This window comes from Rhinolophus hipposideros, assembly GCF_964194185.1.
Source record: "Rhinolophus hipposideros genome assembly, chromosome: 11".
Classification (NCBI taxonomy): Eukaryota; Metazoa; Chordata; class Mammalia; order Chiroptera; family Rhinolophidae; genus Rhinolophus; species Rhinolophus hipposideros.
The window spans coordinates 19,932,528-19,952,931 of NC_138057.1; the positions used below are offsets into that span (position 1 = coordinate 19,932,528).

The following is a 20,404-nucleotide window of genomic DNA, read 5'->3' on the forward strand; positions in this document are numbered from 1 at the left end:
AATATTTTCTTTGAGTCACGGGCTCTTTAAAAGTATGTTTCAGGCTCCAAATTTTGTACTTGGGAATTTTCCAAGAATCTTTGGCTGCTGGCTTCTAACTTAATTACACTGTGATCATAGAATATAATGTATATGACTTGAATTCTTTTACATTTATCAAAGACTAGTTTTACAGCTAAGAATATGGTCTATTTCGATAAATATACTACATGCACTTCAGCAGAATGTGTGTTCTGTTGTTGGAAAGAGGGCTCCACAAACGCTAATCAGGTCAAGTAGGTTAATAGTGTCGGTCAGGTCTACTATATCTTTGCCGATTTTCTGTCCTCTTGTTCTACCAATTATTAAGAGAGTGGTATTGAAATATCTGGCTATAACTGTAGATTTGTCTATTTCTCCCTTCAGTTCTATCAGTTTTTGCTTCATGTGTTTTGACGCTCTGCTATTAAGGGCATAGACATTTAAAATTATTTTGTCTTGGCCGGCCCGGTGGCTCAGGCGGTTAGAGCTCCATGCTCCTAATTCCGAAGACTGCCAGTGCGATTCCCACATGGGCCAGTGGGCTCTCAACCACAAGGCTGTCAGTTCAATTCCTCGAGTCCCACAAGGGATGGTGGGCTCTGCCCCCTGCAACTAAAATTGAACATGGCACCGGCTTCAACTCTTGCAAGGGACGGTGGGCTCCGCCCCCTGTAACTAGAAACGACTAGAAACGGCAACTGGACCTGGAGCTGAGCTGCGCCCTCCACAACTAAGACTGAAAGGACAACAACTTGACTTGGAAAAAAGTCCTGGAAGTACACACTGTTCCTCAATAAAGTCCTGTTCCCCTTCTCCAATTAAATCTTTAAAATAAATAAATAAATAAATAAATAAATAAATAACACAAAACTATTTTGTCCTTTCGATTAACTGCCCCCTTTATCATGAAATGACCTTGTTTATCCCTGGTAAAAATTAGTCTGTATTGACAAGAGCTTTTGAAAAAAATTAAAATATTTGTAAAAGCTTAGTTTCATAACTAATTTTTTCTTTTCAACTATAGCTAATATAATCTTTCAGAATCAACTTCATTTCACTTTACTCTTTAAATGGCTTACATTTAAATGGCTTACTCTTTAAATGGCTTACATTTTAATAAATAAATGTTGGCATCAACAAAATGTTATAAACTTCAACTTACAAGGTTAAATGTAGTTTACACAATTCTTCTCACTATAACAAAAGGACTTTTTTAAATCTTCAAAACTATCTGTGTGTTCCTTGGTGTTCCAACCCATGCAGAATGAATGATGAACTTTGTTTAAATCACAAAGAAAGTACAGTTTTATCAAAATTATTGTTATATTTAAGCAATTTAAAATAGGTCTTTGGTGATTCCATTTAGAAAGCATTATCAACATCAGTTATGCTGGCTAGGTCATGAAAACTACGAAGCTGAAAAAGTAAGTCATTTCAGATAAAATCAGTTCTTTTTTCAGAACACAAAGCAATGTAATTCTCTACTGTTGCACCTGCCACAGAAAGTTTTGTAAAGAAGGAGGGTTATAAAGAAGGGTTGCAAACACAAATGCCTAAAGGGATCAGGCAGGATACAAGAGTCGTGGGAACTAGAGAATGCAGGCACCCACTACTAGTCAGATCTATCCAACTGTTGCCAAAGGACTTATTTAGCAAAACCAGAACTTCCTTTTTGCCTTTTTCAAAGAAACCAGAAATCAGGATTTTACTGTAAATCTCCAAGTTTTAAAATATCAGCAAATAATTCAAAATTCTTAAACACTAGCAAGAGCAAACAAAATACCTAAGCATGGTATATTCACTGTTATATACCATGTTAAAAGTCTAGAAAAGAAAAATTACTAAATTCCATTAAAAAAACACTGACCTGGTTAAATACCTAACTTCACCATTAAAGATATGTGAGCCAATATACCTAACGGTGTATCAAGTTGGTAATATAACTATATATAACAATATAGAAGGAAATGAAAAAAGAACTAATCTAAGTAACTTTTGAACAATTTAACATGAAGAACTGAAAAAGAAATCTTAAGCTTTACATAGAAGGCTTGCATTTTACAGTCGTATGGTTGTAGCAATTCTGAAATTATTCTGTATATTTTACAACTGTGAATGAACAATTGTTGGAAATCAAATTTCTTGCTGTGATAAAACGGAGATATAAATTTGGGATGGGAGAAGGCAAATAAGAATCTATGTATTAGAATGGAGTCAGAGGTATCAATATGAACTCGTAATTTTAAAATACATATATACTAAATGCAATGCACTACCCTGAATTGGATCACAGAACAGAAAAAGCTCATGGTATATTTATCAAAACAGACCATTTATGTGAAATGTCCAAAATAAATGTATAGAAAAAGTAGATTGGTGGTTGCCTAAGGTTAGCAGGTTGGAGGAAGTGGAGTGACTACTAACACAGTGACAAAATGTGCTAAAATTGATCATGGTGATGCTTGAGCAATCTGTGACTACATTAAAAACCAATGAGTTGTATACTTTAAATGAATTAATTGCGTAGTATGTGAATTATATCCCCTTTCTGCTAAAAATAAAATCTAGAAGCAGAGTCACCCCACCAGCAACAAACATAAGCAGCCCCTAAATTTTTGTTTCTTAAAAATATTCCCTACCAAAAGATATGAGAAAACAAACAGCAACAACCAAAACATAAAAAGATACTAGAGCTCTTTGGAGAAATGGCCAATTCCAAGGCTGGGCAAGAAAAGTACAACATACACCTAGAACATCTTAATACAAGGGAGAAAAAAATTTAAAAAGAAAAAACAAAAACAAAAAAACATTGCTCAAAGACTAATGGGGGCCCTATCAAAAAGACGCATGAACTAATTTGAAGAGTTTCCCATTGGCCAAACTGTGAACAACTTCAGCATCAAAATGAATGACAGTAATGGCATATATAACACATTGATTTTTTTTAAGCCTTGAGTCCATACTGAAATTATAAATGAATGAAGGGGAAGGAGGAAAGAAATGCTCTTCACAATACAATCCCAACTAGTAAGCGTAGAAGGAATGATAGAAAACCATTTTACAGTCACACTATTCAGATTCAAGCAAGAATTGATCAATGGTTGCTAAAACCACTCAGTAGAAGGCTGTTGGAAATGGGGTAATTACATAATCTCAGAGCCTTTCCCCAAAGATACTAATAATTACAAAGAAATAAAGAACCACCAGAGAAATCTGATGGCCACCACTTTAACCAAGTAATCAAAGTTGATATCACTAATAATTGGTGAAACTGATACTACGTGCCTTCTGATGTGATTGATACACTAAGAAGGATATACCATATTAGTTATGTAGTATTCCTGACCCCCCCCCAAAAAAAATGCATAGCCTTAATCTAATCACGAGGGATTAGGCAGTCAGGCTGAAACTAAGTACAAAATTCTTTAAAAAAAAAAAAAAAAAAAAGTGAATATGATGAAAGATAAACAAACATCCAAGGTGCTATTATTCCAGATGTAAAGAGACTAAAATCTGAGTATCAAAAAAGGGACAACATGGGGTGGCAGGTTATCTCAGTTGGTTACAGCGCGGTGCTAACATCATCAAGGTTGGCGGTTCATTCCCCACATGGGCCACTGTGAGCTGCGCCCTCCTTAAAAGTGACAGCATAAAGATAACAGACAAATCTCCAAACATTGGAAATTGAATACATGTCTAAATAATGAGTGGTTCAAGAAGTTTAAGGAAATTACGAAGCATTTTAAACTGAACAAAAAGGAAAATACAACATATCAAAATTTGTGGGGCACAGTTAAAGCAGTACTTTCAGGGAAATACATAGTATTAAGCATTTATTAGGGAAAAAAAGCAAGGTCTCAAATTAATAACCTAACCTTCGATCTTAAGCTAAAAAAAGAACAGCAAAATAAACCCAAAGGAAGAAAATAATAAAGATAGAAGAAATAAAGCAAAGAAAGAAAGAAAACTGTCCTTCACAGACATGACTGTCTACATAAAAATTCCAAATGATCTACCAAATAAATGACAACTAATATAATCAGTGATCTTAGAATGGACCAGGGAATAAAACAAAAAACTGCTGTAAGGTATAGCATTTAAAAAATTTTAATATAGACTGACTGTATGTTAGATAAAGCTAATTTTCCTAATGTGATCATCATATTGTATAAGAGAACGTCCTTGTTCTTCAGAAATAACGTGCTGAACCGATTTTCAAACGGTTTAATCAAAAAATAATATGCTTAGACAGAAAGGGAGAGAACTAATGTGTCAAAATGTTCACTGGCAAATCTAAGTGAATGATATAATAGGAGCTCATTACAATATTCTTACAGCTTTTCCGAAAACTTGATTTTTTTCAAAATAAAAAGTTTCTTTAAAAAGAGGTTCCTGTCCTTTGAAATTTCAACAAAAGTATAGGGGGAAATGGAGGATAGTGGGAAAGATAAGAAAATGTAGAGTGGAATAATACTGGTTTCAACTCAAGAAGTAGGCAGGAAAGCATAATTGCTAATCTGAATATTCCCAGTTAGGGTAAAATAACACCTCACGAGTTTCTGAACTCAGCTATCTGGCAACCTCACCAATTCATATACAGCCAAGAACTATCTGTGAAGAGCTGCAACAGGTATCACAATGCTACAGATACATCCATACTTTATGGATTTCAGTCTCTCATAGTTTATTTAGAATTACAAGAAATTCTAGGGGTAGCTGGGTGGCTCAGTTGGTTAGAGCGTGAGCTCTGAACAACAGGGTTGCCGGTTCGATTCCCATATGGCCAGTGAGCTGCGCCCTCCACAACTAGATTGAAGGACATTAACTTGGAGCTGATGGGCGCCCTGGAGAAATACACTGTTCCCCAATATTCTCCAATAAAAAATTAAAATAAAATAAAAAGAAATTCTATTAAGTTTGAGTACAAAACACATAATAGAAGTAGTAATAAATTAAAAGGAAGAGGGGTAAACACAATCAAATAAAAAATTAAGCTGTCTAGGAATGAGGGAAATATTTTATAAAACAGAAGGTGACCTAAGGGCATAGTTAACTAGATGCCTGATTGTAAGAGTAAAGAATACCACGCACCTCAAATATACCTAATGGGTATCACTGCTTTACAAATGCTCTACAAAATGTGATTTATAATAATGTCGATCTACTTTCATATACTAAAAAAAAATCCTACAGAACCCTATAAAATCTAACCTCTATTTTGTTCCATTAGCCAATTTCCAAGCTGGTACCACCCACAGTTAATTATAATAGTTCTCCATGGTTTTTGATCTGGTAGATAAACTCCCTCTTCACCCTTTTTTAAGACTTTCCAAAAAAAAAAAAAGACTTTCCAAGCTTATTCATCCAACCTCATCAAGTATCAGAGGGGGAAAAAAGTTGAGATCTTTGGAACTGCTCTAAAACACAGATTTAAGGAGGATGGGCATCTTTATATTAAGTTCTGCAGTCAGTAGCATGGTATGGCTCTCCATTCTATTCAGAATGGTCTTTAAAGAAAAAAGCCGTTAAGTAAAGTTTCATCGTCATTTCCTTCACCCAAGTCTTGTGCATTGTTTGTCTGTATTATTCATAAGAATTTTACAGTTTTCTGGCTAATGGGAAGGAGCTCTTATGTATGTTAAACAATCACTGCTGGTATATCAATAACATATGACTGTGCCTCATTGTTCTAAATGCTGGAAATTAAAGCAATGAAAACACCAAATGCCCTATCTTTATGGAGCTTATATTATAGTTGGGAAGTAATCAGTAAATAAGTATAGACTTGTAAATAAATATTTCAGAAAGCATATGTGCTATGAAGAAAAATAAATCAATGTTGAGGGAAAGTGATAATAGGCCTTATTTTCATAGTGCAATCAGGGAAGACTGTGTTGAAGAAGGAAGTAAGATCTAAGGAGAGGTCTAAGTGATAAAGGATTAATCATATGGTGATGGAGAACATTCCACGTGGGAAGAAAACACAAAATAAAAGCCATACGGCAAGCAAATAACTTGATCTTTGAGGAACAGCAAGCAGGCCATGTCCCTGGAGCTGAGGGGAGTCTGTATGGGCAGATGAGGTCAGTGAAGGAAGAACTCACACAGACCTTTTAGGCAAAGATAGGGTCTGGGTGTTAGGCTAAGTGTGATAGGAAGCTACTAGGTACTAGTGGTCTCTAGATGAGAGTGATGTGCTGTTATTTATGTCTTTGAAAAAACACACACCAGCTGCTAGACGAGAGGGAGAAAAGAGCAGAAGCAGGGAGGGCAGTGAAAAGGCAATGGCAATAGTCCAGGAAAAGAGATAATAATGGCTTATATTAGGGCAAACGAGTGGAGCAACAAGGAATGGCAAGATTTGGGATGTAGTTTAAAAGCAAAATTGCTGCTGATGGATTGGAGGTATGAGGGGGAAAAGAGAAAGGAAGACTGATGTGCAGGCTGTGGCCTGACCAAGTGTGCTGTCACAGACTGAGGCGGTAAGGTGCGAGGAAAGGGTAGATTTGAGGCAATCAACTAAAACTTCTGTTTGGGGCAAGTTAAGCTTTACATACCTACGGAAACATTCAAGGGGAGCAGTCAGTCCAATTCAATATACTGTGCAGTTTGATAAATATATAAAGACTGAAGTCAACAGCAATCTATTGACACTTGTAACTATGGGATTAGATAAGATACTCTAAAAAGTGACAAATACTATAAAGAAAAGGTGTAAGTTCTAAGCCTAAGGCATTCCAACCTTTAGACGTAAGGGAAGAGAAGCTAGAAAACTGAAAAGTATCTGTCATAAATTAGAAAAAAACTCAGGATCATACAGCATCCTGAAAACCAATGAGGTTTTTCAAAACATAAGGACTGACCAATCAACTGTATCAAATGTTGATGAAAAGTAGAGAGCACTGACAAGCGTGATGTTAGCTGGGTGGGTGGAGAACCACCACCCTAGAGGGAGGTGGAGAGAAAATGCAAAGGAAGAAAGTGAGCACGAGCTACACGGAAAACCGAAGTGTGCTGAATTAGGAGTACTAGGTTACCCATGAAATAGTGTAATACTGTTTAAACGTGTACTGTGATTAGGCGAACATGCATATTATAAATCCTAAAGCAACTACTTACAAAAAAATATGTACAGCTAATAAACCAATATGGAGATAAATGGAATACTAAAATATACTTAATCCAGAAAGGAACGAAGAACAGTTAGGAGATATTAAAAACAAATAGCAAGATAACAGATTCAAACCCAACTATATCATAATTTCACTAAATTTAAGTGGCTTACTATGACAAATGAAAACATTATGTCCATATAAAAACTTATATACAAGTATTTATAGCAGCATCACTCAAAATAGTCAACATGTAGAAAAAAACCCAAATGACCATCAAGTAATAAATCAATAAACAAAATGTGTATTTCCATGCCATGGAAATTACTCGGCCACAAAAAGAAGTATTACCAATACAAGCCATAACATGGATGAACATTATGCTAAGTGGAAGGAACCAGACACAAAGATCACATATTATATGATTCCATTTATAGGAAATATCCAGAATAGGCAAATCCATAGAGAAAGCAAGCAAACTAGTGAGTGGCAGGGGCTGAGAAGGGGACTGGAGAGTGGCTGCTTAAAGGGAAAGGGGTTTCCATCCTTTAGTGGTGATAAAACATTCTGGAACTAGACTGCGGCGACAGGTATATAATATTATCAATGTAGTAAATGCCACTGAATTGTACACTTTTAAGTTGTTAAAATGGTGAATTTCGTTATATAAATTTTGCCACAATATTTTTTAAAAGGAATGAAGTACTAATACATACAACAACCTAAATGAACCTCAAAAAAACTATCCTAAATGTGTTGTAAAGATTTTGCAGTGCATCCGATGGACACGTGTCCCATTTGGGAGACCACCTCAGGGATGATGTAGATGCCTGATCACTGCACTGTACACCTGAAGCTGAAGCTGAACAATAATGAATGTCAGTATTATTCTAAATGAAAGAAGCCAGTCACAAAAGAGTACGTGTTGCATGATTTCATTTATATGAAATGTCCAAAACAGACAAATCTATAGAGACAAAAAACAGAGTAGTCGGTGCCTAGAGCTGGGGTAGGGAGAGGGAGTGGGATAGAGACCACTAATGGACACGAGGTTTCTTTCTTGGGTGATGAAAATGCTCTACATTAGGTTACACTGATGGTTATAAAACTCTGTAAATATACTAAGAACCAAGGACTTACAGCCTTTAAATGGGTGAATTTTATGGTGTACGACTTTTATCTCCGTAAGGCAAGACCAGGAAGCAAGCGTCCACAACTCCCGCACAGCTCCAACACTGGGGGGCAACACTGGAGGGCCCAAAGGCTGTGGGCCCTCATCAGTGCCCATGACCATAAGCCTTTGGAGCTCTTTTAATCACTAACAACTGGAGCTAGCGTTGTGAAATGGACAGTCTTAATGAAGCCCAGAACGTTCTGGGGCGCCAGATAACCCTCCCTTTATACAAAAGATAAAAATTCCTTATATAAAAAAAATAAAAAAATGGGGTGGGAGGTGGGTGATGAGGGTAAGGGGGATCAAATATATGGTGATGGAAGGAGAACTGACTCTGGGTGGTGAACACACAATGGGATTTATAGATGATGTAATACAGAATTGTGCACCTGAAATCTATGTAAATTTACTAACAATTGTCACCCCAATAAATGTAATTTAAAAAAAAAGTAAAAAAATGACTTTTGACAAAAGAGCAAAGGCAGTTCCATGGAGAGAAGGCAGTCTTTCAACAAATAGTAGTGGAAAAATTGGATGCCCATATGCAAAAAAAAGGAAAAAAAAATTGTAGTTTGAGACCTTATACCTTCTATAAAAAGTATTTCAAAATGGAACACAGACCTGTAAATATAAAACACAATACTATAAAACTTCTAGAAGAAAATATAGGAGAAGGGCTTGGCAATGAGTTTTTAGATGCAACACCAAAAGCAAAATCCATAAAAGGAAAAACTGGTAAGGTAGACTTTGTTAAAAACTTCTGTTCTCCAAAAGACGTTAAGACAAGCCACAAAAGACAAGCCACAAAGTTTGAGAGGGTATTTGCAAAACACGTATCTGATAAAGAACTGGTATCCAAAATATACAAAAAACTCTTTTAACTCAATAGTAAAGAAACAACTCAATTAAGAAATTGGCAAAATATCTGAACATATACCTCACCAAAGAAGATATATAAAAATACATATGTGAAAAAATACTCAACACCATTAGTCATGCAAACTGAAATAATGAAATACCAATATTAAAATAGCTAAAAAAATTTTAAAAACTGACAATGAAGAATGCAGAACAGGAGCTTTTCATTGCTAATGGGAATGCAAAAGGGAAGAGCCACTTTGGAAGACAGTTTCTTTCAGGTTTCTTTCAAAGCTAAACATAAGCTTACTATACGACCCAGAAATCAATTTCCTAGGTGTTTACCCAATTGGTTTTAAAACTTAAGTCCATGCAAACCCTGCACACAATGTTTATAGGAGCTTGATTCATAGTCACCAACAATTGGAAGCAACAGGAGAGTGGATAAACAGACAATGGATGAGTCAGTGATAAAAAGAAATGAGCTATCCAGCCACAACAAAATGTGGAGGAACATTAAATGCATATTGCAAAGTGAAAGATGCCAGTCTGAAAAGGCTACATACTGTATGATTCCATTTATAGGACACTCTAGAAAAGGCAAAACTACAGAATCAGTACAAAAGACATCAGTGGTACACTTTGTGCCTCACCACAAAGCCCTGGAATGTGGTGAGGCACAAAAGGATCAGAGTTGAAGTACAGGGGATTTTTTTACAGAGATAAAACTGTAATGGGGGAACATGACATTATGCTTTGTCAAAATTCATAGAACTTTACAGCTTTAGTGCATGCAAAATTTTTTACAAACACGGAGGAGTTCTGGGGATCTCCTGAAGGAATGTGGAGCAGATCAAGAGAACACAACTGTACAACTATTACAATGTATGAAACAACCTCACTGAGGGGGGTAGGAGAGAAAAGATGTTGACCAAAGTAACATTAGAAATGAATGGAATTTGTAAAACTAAAGTCAAAAGGACCTGTACGTAGGCATTCTAGTTGATAAAATTGTTTCCCACAGGGGTATGAGTTAACAATTCTGACACTGCTATACATGTATACTAATATTGAACAATTACAGGGGCAGCCGGTTAGCTTAGTTGGTTAGAGCGTGACGCTCGTAAAACCAGGATTGTCGGTTCGATCCCCACATGGGCCAGTGTGAGTTGCGCCCTCCACAACTAGATTGAAACAACTGCTTGACTTGGAGCTGATGGGTCCTGGAAAAACACACTTAAAGTAAATTAAAAGTTTTTTTAAAAAATTGAACCATTACATAAATGGATGATGGATAGTAGGAACCAGATTTCTCACTGTCAGAGTAGAAGTTTACAGATAAGCAAGGGAGAAGGCTAGGATGATCTATATAGTAATGGATTGAGATTGGACTGAGTGTGAACTCATATTTTAGCTTAATATAAACACAGATGTTACACAGAGAAAAATTTACAGACATATGTACATAACAGGTTAACATACACAAGTATATTTCTTTGTTCAGTCGGCTGAGAAGGCCCAGAGGCAATGACACCATTTCTAATGCCATTCTCTGATAAACGGAACCAAGGCTTCTTGGAGAAATAGGTGAGTATAGGACTGGGCCAGGAAATATACAAAATGAGTGTGGAACACTTTTTGAGAGCCAGAGAGTAAGTGCTCAAAAAATAAGCAAATGCAGGGATGGTCGGGTAGCTCAGTTGGTTAGAGCGTGGTGCTAATAACACCAAGGTTGCCTGTTAGATCCCCACATGGGCCACTGTGAGCTGTGCCCTTCTTAAAAAAAAAAAATTAAAAAAATTAAAATTAAAATTTTAAAAAGCGAACAAACCCACATTAATGGGTGTCTGTCAAAGAAACACAGGACCAACTGAAAGAGCTCCCAATAGCCACGGCTGGAATAATTTGAGTAAATAAAGTAGTACTGTATTATAGCTCAAAGTATGAAATAAACATCCATAAGTCCATACTGATATAAATTAATGATATGAATGAATTAATTAATTAATTAACTAAATGGAAAGAGACAAATCCATGCAAAATAATTCCAAATAACTTAGGTAACTATTCTGCCCTCAAGGAGTCCTCAAAGTCTGACTATAACTCCCTACTCTAAGTGTGGGATGAGCTTAGTGACTTCCTTCCAAAGAGTACAGAAGGAATAGAAAGGAGGCAGGGCGGGGGAGGGGAGAATAACTTTACAGTGGAGAACTATGACAAACACTACCTCAGCTAGGTAATCAAGATCTCGCCAGCAAAGTCATAAATCATGATAGTATGTACATTGGTATGAAGTGATGAAAATGGCACTTTACCTCTGTGATCTTCTTCCCAAAAATCCATAACCTAATCCTAAGAAAAACATCAGAAAAACTCCAACAGAAAAATTCCAACAGAGGGAGAGACATCCTATAAAGTGCCTGATCAGTACTCCTCAAAACTGTCAGTCATCACAAGTAAGGAAAGTCTGAGAAACTGTCACACCCAATTAGTAGCCTAAGGAAACAGGACAACCAAATGTAATACAGTAGCTGGGTGGGATCCTGGAACAGAGGAAAGTTACCGGGTGAAAACCAAGGAAATCTGAATAAACTGTAGACTTTAGTTAATAATAATGTCTCAATATTGTTTCATTAATTACTATGGTAACAAATGTACCATATTAAAGTAAGATGTCAATAGATGTTATTAATAAAGTGGGTCTGGGGTATGGGGAACTCTCTCTAACTCCTCTTATTTTTTCTGTATATCTGAGACTGCTCTAAAACTATAGAGTCTATTTTCAAAAAGGTACAAGGATGGAAAAAGATATAACGTGAATTTTAATCCTAAGAGAGCTGGGCTGGACATATTAATAATAGGCAAAGGAAGACTTCAGAGCAGAGATAGAGAAATGTTTCATAACAACAATAAAAGAGTTATTAATTTACCAAGGCATAACAATCCTAAACATGTATATGTCTAATAAGAAAGCATGAATTTATACGAAGCAAAGCCAGACAACATTAGAAGGGGAAATAAATATGTCACTTACCTAGTCTGTTACTTAAGGCGAATAAATATAAACTGATTAAAAAAGGGGGGGGAATAAACAGATACACAGTTAAAGAGAGTTTAACACTCCTCATTCAATAATTCATAGAACAAGTATACAGAAAATCAGAATACATAAAATTGGAAGAACACTATCAACTAACTTGACATACCAATATTTATAAAACACTTACCCAATAATGGCAAAATAGAAACTCTTTTGAAGTGCACACAGAAAATTCACCAAGACATACCATATGCTGGCCCATAAAACACGCCTGGATACATTTAAAAGGATATAAATCAAACAGAACATGTTCTCTGACCACAAAGGAATTAAATTTGGAATCAGTAATAGAAAGATAGTTTATAAGATTCTCCAAGTATTTAAAAATTAAACAACATTCTTCTAAATAATCCATGGATCAAAGAACAAATCACAAGAGAAATTAGAAAATATTTTAAACACAATGAAAATAACAGAAATCAACTTGTGGGATGCAGCTAAAACAGGGTTTACAAGAAAATGTATAGCTTTAAGTACTTATACCAGAAAAGAGGAAAGTTTTTAATCTACGATCTAAGTGTTCACCTTAAAATGTCAGAAAAAGAAAGCATATCAAACAAACCACAAGTACAGGAAAAAAATAAAAAGAGCAGAAATAAACGAAACTGAAAATGGATAAACAATAGCAATAAAAACCAATACCTCTAAATCAAGAAAAAAGCGTGATAAGAATTACCAATATGAGAAATGAAAGAAGGTATACCACTGCAGATCCTTTAGCCATTAAAAAAATTACAAGGGAATATCAGAAATACTTTCTTGCCAATAAATTCAACAACTCAGATGAAATCTAAGGATTGTCAGCAACCCCCTAAGAACCAAGGAAGGATTCTTTCCTACAGCCTTCAAAGGGAGCATGTCACTGCCGACACCTTGATTTCACACTTCTAGTTTCCAGAACTGTGACAGAAAAAATTTCTGTTGCTTTAAACCACATGGTTTATGGTAATCTGTTACAGCAAGCTTAGGGAAACTACTACAAATTGTGACTAACATTTTGGACATAGTGCAACACAAAAAAAATGTATTAAGTTTAATGTCACTTGCTACTTCTTAGTATGGGGTCACTAAAAATTTTTAAATTATGTATGTGACTCACATTATATTTCTAGCAAATAGCACTAATCTAGTTATTGTGTTTCCCCGAAAATAAGACCTCGCCAGACAATCAGCTCTCATGAGTCTTTTGGTATTATTATATTATATTACATTATATATTATACCCAGCCTTATATTATAATAAAATAAGACTGGGTCTTATATCAATTTTTGCTCCAAAAGACACATTAGAGCTGATTGTCCGGCTAAGTCTTATTTTCAGGGAAACATGGTAGTAGCAATGAGGCAAAAGAAAAGGAAAAGGTACACTGATTTGAAACGCAGAAGCAAAACTGACTTTCTCTGTAGACATTATGATTGTGTATGAAGAAAATCCTAGAGAAATCTACATAAAAGCTAGTCAAAGTAAAAAGTGAATTTATAAGGTAACAGAATACCAAGTCAATATACAAAAGAACCAACTGTATTTTTATATACTATTAACAAACAATTGGAAAAAGAAAATTTATAACATAGTATCGTTGACAAAAGACAGTATCAAAAAACATGAAATACTTAGGGATAAATTAAACAAAATACATACAAGACCTATAAAAACTGCAGAAAAAACTAAAAAGACCCAAATAAATGGAGAGATATGTCATGATAAAGTATCAGAAGACTGAATATTAGTGAGAAGTCAATTCTCCCAATAGGCTTTTTGTAGAAACTGACAAGCTTATTCTACAATTTATATGAAAATGTTACAGATCTAAAATAAGCAAAACAACTTTGAAAAAAATAAAAAACACAATGTTGGAGGACAAACACTTCCTAAATCCAAAATTTGCCATAAAGAAATGTAATAAAGACAAAATAATATTGGTACTGTAAGGATAGACATACAGACTAATGGAACAGAAAAAGAGATCAGAAATAGACCCACATTTAGAAAAAATAAAGAGGAGTCAGGTTGCATGTAACTTCCAAACTAGTAAAGAGGGGGAGAGTGAGGGGGGACAGAGGGAAAGAGGAAGGGAGGAAGTTCTACAGAATAAAATAAAAAGACGCTATGATAGTAATTGATATCCTAACTAGACAGGAAAAGACCTCTCAGAAAAGGTAACATGCAAATGGAATAGTATATGTAGGGCTCTAACAGAAAGAGCCTAAAAGTAGGCTGGTAACAGGTGCACAATGGGCAAGCAGAAGATAAAGCTAGAGACAAAGGCTTTCAAGCCAGAGGAAAATGTTTGTATCAATATTATATATTATAATAGTTCTCAATTCTATCCATTTTTTGCCATCCCTCCTACTGCTGTTCTCAATTCTCACCTAGATGCCTTCAAACTTTTCTAGTTGATGACTCTGCAGGCCCCCTCAAGCTGCTCTCCCAACCCATGCTTCACAGTAAAGCCATAGATATTTAACAGGTTAATGGCATTAAAAGGCTCCCTGTTCCTCACAATGCATGGTATTAATTTCTTATTTGACTCTTCAGACCTTTCACAACATAGCCCCTACTTATTTCTCCAGCTTTCCTCCCCCCTCCCCAACTTCCCTCCAAAACTCCGTGTCCAAACACTAAATTATTTGCGTTTTAATAAAATCCACCACATTCTTTCATCATTTTGTGTCTTTTCACATCGTTCTTTGAGTTTTAAATCAAGTGTCTCCTGTGTAAACCATCTCGAACCACACAAAACAGGTACAGTATTTCCCTCTGCTCTTCTAGCACCATTTGCTCTAGTTTACATTTGTCATGTTGTAGTTATGATGTTTTTTTATAAGACTTTATCCTACTAGACTTTACTATTCAGACAGTTTGTTAGTTATCTTTTTATCCCTAGCTGATAGCATTGCTTACTTAAGAGATGCTTTTTAAAACCATAATTAAAAAGATACTCATGGGCTGGCCCAGTGGCTCAGGCAGTTAGAGCTCCATGCTCCTAACTCTGAAGGCTGCGCGTTCGATTACCACATGGGCCAGTGGGCTCTCAACCACAAGGTTGCCAGTTCAATTCCTCCAGTCCTGCAAGGGATAGTGGGCAGCGACCCCTGCAACTAAGATTGAACATGGCAGCTGGGTACCTTGAGCTGAGCTGCCTCTGAGCTCCGGAATGGCTCAATTGGATAGAGAGCGTCCTCTCAACCACAAGGTTGCCGGTTCGACTCCCGCAAGGGATGGTGGGCTCCGCCCCCTGCAACTAGCAACCTCAACGGGACCTGGAGCTGAGCTGCGCCCTCCACAACTAAGACTGAAAGGACAACAGCTTGACTTGGAAAAGTCCTGGAAGTACAAACTGTTCCCCAATAAAGTCCTGTTCCCCTTCCCCAATAAAATCTTAAAAAAAAAAAGATACTCATTTATGCTTTTAAGTAGTTAAGCATCCTTTAATTAAGCTATAAATGAATTGCACATACACAATAAAAAAAAGCGAGATTCAAAGAATCCTTCAAAATATTTCAGAGTTTTTAAAATCTTATACAATGACTTCTCTGTAGATCAAAAGATTATAAATCTAGATTTGTAAATATAAGGTTTGGCTGAAACAAGGTATGCTTAGAAACACTATGCCCTACAATATTACTATAAGAATTAGAAATTCTTATAAGAATATTACTTTTATATTGTAAAAGTAAAATTAATAAATTGAAACTTGTAGCAATTCAGTAACAGGGAGAACTATGAATTTACGTTTTGATTCCTATTCAATGAATTCAAGTCACATATGCACATCTATAATTTTTCACCTTGTTCTAATTCAGTTCTCAATTAAATACTATATTATAGGAGCCCTCATGATGCATTGCAAAGAAAGGAGTTCAAAGAATGTTTACTTTTTCAAAAATTTAAGAAGTGATTTAATTTGGACTATCATATTAGCAAAGTGATTTCATTATAGCATGACTTTGAGAGTAAGAGTTCAATTACTAACATGTCACCATAGGAAAATGGTTAAATAAACAGCAGCAGTAAAACTTTGAAGTGAAACTACTGCAGTGTTTCCCCAAAAGTAAGACCTAGCCGGACAATCAGCTCTAATGAGTCTTTTGGAGCAAAAATTAATATAAGACCTGGTCTTATATTATAGTAAGATATTATAGTAAAATAAGACTTGGGCTTATATAAGCCCGGGTCTTATATTAATTTTTGCTCCAAAAGATGCATTAGAGTTGATTGTCCGGCTAGGTCTTATTTTCGGGGAAACACGGTACAGAACCGTGAAACAACAGTAACATGCAGCACTAGGGAAAACATGTTATGTTTAAAAAGATAATTATGTGACCTTTAACCACAGAATTATAAACAAGTATAGAAAGGATTCATATTTTATACCAAATATATTATGCAAATTATTAATAGAATTAAAGTACAGAAAAATGTAAATGTGAGAATTGTTTTCCTTTCTCATTTCCTTTAATCATGTTATATTCTTTTCCCGTAAGGTTTCCAAATACCACAATAACTCTATTACACTTAGTTATATTAAGTACAACGGACAGACATTAAGTAGAAAAAAAAATTTAAGTTTATAAAGTACCTAACTTCTTCCCACAAAAATAATTTTAAATTTCAAATAATAATGCCAAAAACCTACTGTTTTACACAATCTGTACTATTTACAACTCTTTCCCCAAGTTTTAACTCTTATAAAGGAATCTCCAATTCCAACGAGGCATCCCACAAGTCTGTCAAACTGACAATCTGAAAGAGGTACAAACTATGGCACCAGCATAGAGAAAATAGAATTTCAATCCATGTATTATGAAAGCTTATTTGCCCTTACTAAGTTTCAATAAGCATATTTATTACACTGGACACTCAAATTAGAACAGAAATTCCATTTTGCTAATGAGAAAGACCAAATGAGACAACCTGCCTCTGACTCAGCAGCTTTCTTTTTTACGTTACATCCTGCACTTAAGTTGCAAGGATAAGACTGAACCCTAGCTTTCAAACTGAGCAGCAGAGCCAATGCAAAATCAGTATTTGTCTTGGCAAGAAACTCCAATGAAAATACAAAATGTTTTGGTCTTCACCGGTAGATCATATAAAGAGCAAAGGTGCCTGGTTGGATTATTATTTATCAGGTCAAATCCCTTGTGTATTGCTACAAATTTGCTTTTATTGCAGATACTTAACATGTTTCTTTACAGAGAGCACCTCGACCAAATAATCTTCCAAGACTGGAACCAAGAATTGTTACAGCCTACACGACACTGCAGGTCCTTGTAATTTAAAACATTTGCATTTTAAGAACAGTCTCCACACCCCGACTCTACTGCCAATTTCTTCAGCTAAAAGCTCAAGTTTATGCTACAAAATATTATAAATATTATTTACCCTCAACAACGGAATGCACTAATTTACAAATTTTTCAATAGTAAAATACTCCAATACACAACTTCAACATTTCTAACATCATAGATTTGCTATTATCCAAATTAACAGGTCCAAACAGTAATACACTGAGGTACTACGTCAAAGTCAAATGAAATATTATCAGTTCACTAAAATCAGTAATAAGAAAGATCGGATCCCGAATCCCAAGCAACTGCTTTGCAAAATGGCCACAGGAGATACCAATGAGGGGAACGTGTGAATTCAGTTTGTGATTACTAGAAAGATGAGTCACGCAAGCCTGTATGAGGCTTCCTGATGAATACAAATTTAAGTTCATCTCTGATTTCCCAGTCTCACACCAACAAGGCAGTTTACCAAGCTTTTAATGTTACTACAAAGAACAGGGCAGAAAATAAAGTATAAATGTTTTTTTCATGGTCATGTTGATCAAGAAAAGGTATCCTTTAATGCTCAGAGATCCTTTTGCAACTAATTTTGACCTTATCACGTGTACACAGAAAATCATACAATACTCTGCATTTCAAATAGCTGCTTAATGAACATGATCACCTCGAATCAAATATTTGAAAACTTAACTCCTTAGCACTAATATTCTCTCCCCTATCTTACTCTACCCTTCACCTTCTAAACAGGGAAAAGGAAAGGGAAGACCTACTCCTACTGTAAATTGGGGACTAGGCAGAACGCCTTAACACGGGTTTGCATACAATTAAACTGGCAATTTCAATTAAGCAGTTAATTTCCGGGACTACAATGCACGACAATCTCTCTGAGGCAAAAACACAGACAGCTGAGGGTTCATCGCTGGACATGACACTTTCATTCACCTTTGCACAAGCAACTGCGGTTAACTGCCCAAAATTTTTCCGTGTGAAACAAATGAGGGAGAGGGGGTTACAATTTGAAAACTGGGTCATTCCTTGTTTGTTATGATGAGGTACGGTCTTCGGGAGGGTAAAGCAGAAAAAGGGAGAAAAAAAAATATGACAGTATTCTCGATGCAGAAAAGTTACAGCTCTTTACAGAAGTCAGCACTAGGGGCTCATTAGTTTTGCGTTTAGTCACTCGGAGTTGAATGGAACTGCCTTCCTAAAAGTTATCCGCAATGACGAAGCCCTGAGGACCGGCCACTGTAGAGCAGAGGAAATTCACCTGCGACACCTGCACGGGTCCCCAGTCCTCCCCCACTCCGTCCCGCGTCCCTTCTGCAGAAGCCCTAGCTCCCGCCAGTCTGGCCCGAGTTCCCCCTCCCCGGGGACTCCCGATCGCCGCCCCCTCTCTACCCTGCCCCCACCCAGGCGGCCGTGGCCCCGGCGGTCCCCACGCGGACTCCTCGCGCTTCCACGCAAGTGGTCCTCGGGAGCACGGGCGGCGGCACCGGGAGGCCCTTTCTGGCGCAGCCTCTCCCCATCACAACCCGCAGGCTCCAGGGACTCCCCGCCCCCGGAAACCGCGGGGAAACTAGGCCGGGAATGCCGGCCCGGCCACTCTCCGCCTCCTCGGCGACCCCCCGCAGGCCGGCCATCCGCACTCCGCACCTTCGATTTGCTACCTGCCTAGCGCCCTCCCCGCCCCGCAGCGCGGGCCCGGCGGCAGCGCGGCGCAGGGTTCCTCCGCGAAAGGCCCTGGGCCGCAGACTCACCTGCCGCCCGCTTCAGCGCCACCCGAACACAGCCCCTTCCCGGGGCATGAAAGCGCCGGCTGCGCGGCCTGGGCGCCCTCCGCAGGGCCGGGCGGGGGACTTGCTCCCGCGGCCGCCGCCGCCGCCGCCGCCACGACCCGATCTGCGCCTGCGCCGCCTCCCGGGCCGGGTCTCGAGGGGCGCCGCGTGCAGCGAGGGGTAACGTCCGCTAGTGCTAATTCGTGCGGGCGCCTCGGCTGACCCTAGGCCGGCCGTGGGGGCAGCGGGGCGCCTAGGAGCTGCCCACCGCACTGCCACCCCGACAGCTGACGGCCATGTTTCTGTTCCCTTTTCTTTTTTTTTTCTCCCCCTCCTTCCGCCCCTTTCCACAGAACAGCACTTTCCTACCCTCCTCCCTCTCCTTTTCCTACTGCGGGGGCGGTGGAACAGGGTGTGGGGGAGGGGTGGGGAAAGGGAGGGCGTGGGGGCGGGGCAGCGCTCGAGCCCCGCCCCCGGGGAGGGTCGAGGCGGCGTGGCCGCTGCTCCCCTCCCCACCCGCCACGACCCGGGCGGCGCGGGGTACCAGCTCAGCCCCCCTGCGAGCCCCTCGCTCCGCGTCTGAGCGGTGGGTCCAGGGCAGAGACAGCTGGGGAGAAAGGGCCCAGGCCGCCGTTCTGCACCCCTTCCTGCGGGGCCCAGACGCACCGGGTGCTGTGGGTTTATTACCTTGGCCTCAGGCAGGTGGCGGCCGCTCCTCGGGTTTTTAAAGTCGGGAAAAGTGAGGCCGAATCGCTCAAAGTCACTGAGCAGAGTGCCGACAGGGATGCACGTCTCTGGACGAGAAGTTTCCTGCGTAGGAGGGGAGCTGGAATTCCCACGCATGACTGTGGGCCTCCGCGGCCTAAGCGAGACCAGCCGACTGGCCCTTGGCGGAGTCCCTTCCCTGCTGCTGCGCTCCATGAGAGTCCTTGGCCGCGCTCGGCGTCTCTACCTCCGCTGAGATTTCGGAACGGGAACTCCGAATGTGGAAACCGCTTGCTTCAATAATCAGTGCTCTCCTGCCTCTTAAGTAAGCGTAGCCTCCTTATCTTCACGGATGCAACCATAGTCG

General features: G+C 38.4%; 1 protein-coding gene across 4 annotated transcripts in view; it reads right to left on the minus strand.

Moving 5' to 3' along the window:
* Positions 1-19,465, minus strand: part of DENND4C (DENN domain containing 4C) — a 93,003-nt gene extending 73,538 nt beyond the window's left edge. For 2 of the 4 annotated variants that reach the window (XM_081066056.1, XM_081066059.1), the window contains exon 1: positions 19,315-19,452. The gene's annotated coding sequence lies outside the window, so the exon portion shown is untranslated. Of the gene's footprint in view, positions 1-19,314 lie in introns of all 4 variants that reach the window. The other 2 variants (XM_081066057.1, XM_081066058.1) reach the window with 2 other exon arrangements.
* Positions 19,466-20,404: the final 939 nt, after the last annotated feature.